This window comes from Fusarium phalaenopsidis, assembly GCF_050370095.1.
Source record: "Fusarium phalaenopsidis strain FUZ10S chromosome Unknown contig_32286, whole genome shotgun sequence".
Classification (NCBI taxonomy): domain Eukaryota; kingdom Fungi; phylum Ascomycota; class Sordariomycetes; order Hypocreales; family Nectriaceae; genus Fusarium; species Fusarium phalaenopsidis.
This window is the reverse complement of record NW_028145413.1, coordinates 1-2,500: the sequence shown is the minus strand read 5'-3', so window position 1 is coordinate 2,500 and position 2,500 is coordinate 1. Positions and strand designations below refer to the sequence as shown.

At 50.6% G+C, this 2,500-nt stretch overlaps 2 non-coding genes across 2 annotated transcripts in view; both read right to left on the bottom strand.

Moving 5' to 3' along the window:
- LRP88_02277 overlaps positions 1-1,100 on the bottom strand; it is a 3,658-nt gene extending 2,558 nt beyond the window's left edge. Inside the window, exon 1 of the ribosomal RNA XR_014475147.1 lies at positions 1-1,100. This exon is cut by the window's left edge and continues 2,558 nt beyond it. This is a non-coding gene — a ribosomal RNA (28S ribosomal RNA).
- A 144-nt stretch (positions 1,101-1,244) lies between these two features.
- LRP88_02276 lies at positions 1,245-2,499 on the bottom strand. The gene has a single exon (XR_014475146.1). It is a non-coding gene; the product is annotated as an 18S ribosomal RNA (ribosomal RNA).
- Between the last annotated feature and the right edge of the window lies 1 nt (position 2,500).

Here is a 2,500-nt window from a genome sequence, read left to right as displayed (position 1 = left end):
TACTCAAATCCATCCGAAAACATCAGGATCGGTCGATGATGCGCCGAAGCTCTCACCTGCGTTCACTTTCATTTCGCGTAGGGGTTTGACACCCGAACACTCGCATACGAAGACGACTCCTTGGTCCGTGTTTCAAGACGGGTCACTGATGACCATTACGCCAGCATCCTTGCGAATGCGCGAACCTCAGTCCGCCACAGGGTATTACGCAGCGGGCTATAACACTCCCCGGAGAGAGCCACATTCCCGAAGCCTTTATCCCCCAGGGCGAACTGATGCTGGCCTGAGCCGGAAGAGTGCACCGGGGAGAACCCCGGATGATCAACCAAGCCCAAGTCTGGTCACAAGCGCTTCCCTTTCAACAATTTCACGTACTTTTTAACTCTCTTTTCAAAGTTCTTTTCATCTTTCGATCACTCTACTTGTGCGCTATCGGTCTCTGGCCGGTATTTAGCTTTAGAAGACATATACCTCCCATTTAGAGCAGCATTCCCAAACTACTCGACTCGTCGAAGGAGCTTTACAGAGGATCGGTGTCCAACCAGACGGGGCTCTCACCCTCTATGGCGTCCCGTTCCAGGGAACTCGGAAGGCACCTCACCAAAAGCATCCTCTACAAATTACAACTCGGGCCCGAGAGCCAGATTTCAAATTTGAGCTGTTGCCGCTTCACTCGCCGTTACTGGGGCAATCCCTGTTGGTTTCTTTTCCTCCGCTTATTGATATGCTTAAGTTCAGCGGGTATTCCTACCTGATTCGAGGTCAACATTCAGAAGTTGGGTGTTTTACGGCGTGGCCGCGCCGCTCTCCAGTTGCGAGGTGTTAGCTACTACGCAATGGAAGCTGCGGCGGGACCGCCACTGTATTTGAGGGACGGCGTGTGCCCGCAGGGGGCTTCCGCCGATCCCCAACGCCAGGCCCGGGGGCCTGAGGGTTGTAATGACGCTCGAACAGGCATGCCCGCCAGAATACTGGCGGGCGCAATGTGCGTTCAAAGATTCGATGATTCACTGAATTCTGCAATTCACATTACTTATCGCATTTCGCTGCGTTCTTCATCGATGCCAGAGCCAAGAGATCCGTTGTTGAAAGTTTTAATTTATTTGCTTGTTTACTCAGAAAAACATTATAAAAACAGAGTTAGGGGTCCTCTGGCGGGGGCGGCCCGTGTTACGGGGCCGTCTGTTCCCGCCGAAGCAACGTTTTAGGTATGTTCACAGGGTTGATGAGTTGTATAACTCGGTAATGATCCCTCCGCTGGTTCACCAACGGAGACCTTGTTACGACTTTTACTTCCTCTAAATGACCGAGTTTGGAGAGCTTTCCGGCCCTGAGTGGTAGTTGCCCACCTCTCTGGGCCAGTCCGGACGCCTCACTGAGCCATTCAATCGGTAGTAGCGACGGGCGGTGTGTACAAAGGGCAGGGACGTAATCAACGCAAGCTGATGACTTGCGCTTACTAGGGATTCCTCGTTGAAGAGCAATAATTGCAATGCTCTATCCCCAGCACGACGGAGTTTAACAAGATTACCCGGGCCTTTCGGCCAAGGAAGTACTCGCTGGCTCCGTCAGTGTAGCGCGCGTGCGGCCCAGAACATCTAAGGGCATCACAGACCTGTTATTGCCTCAAACTTCCATCGGCTTGAGCCGATAGTCCCTCTAAGAAGCCAGCGTACTGCCAAAGCAATACGGGCTATTTAGCAGGTTAAGGTCTCGTTCGTTATCGCAATTAAGCAGACAAATCACTCCACCAACTAAGAACGGCCATGCACCACCACCCACAAAATCAAGAAAGAGCTCTCAATCTGTCAATCCTCATTGTGTCTGGACCTGGTGAGTTTCCCCGTGTTGAGTCAAATTAAGCCGCAGGCTCCACCCCTGGTGGTGCCCTTCCGTCAATTTCTTTAAGTTTCAGCCTTGCGACCATACTCCCCCTGGAGCCCAAGCACTTTGATTTCTCGTAAGGTGCCGAACGAGTCAAAATATAACATCGTCCGATCCCTAGTCGGCATAGTTTATGGTTAAGACTACGACGGTATCTGATCGTCTTCGATCCCCTAACTTTCGTTCCTGATTAATGAAAACATCCTTGGCAAATGCTTTCGCAGTAGTTAGTCTTCAATAAATCCAAGAATTTCACCTCTGACAATTGAATACTGATGCCCCCGACTGTCCCTATTAATCATTACGGCGGTCCTAGAAACCAACAAAATAGAACCAAGTCGAATACCCACTTCCCTATTAATATTAGGGTAGAAACCAACAAAATAGAACCACACGTCCTATTCTATTATTCCATGCTAATGTATTCGAGCATAGGCCTGCCTGGAGCACTCTAATTTTTTTCACAGTAAAAGTCCTGTTTCCCCGCCACACCCAGTGAATGGGCATGGGGTCTCCACAGAGGGAAAGGCCCGGCTGACCAGCATACGCGGTGAGGCGGGACCGGCCAGCCAGCCCAAGGTTCAACTTTATGAGCTTTAACCACAACAACTTTAAT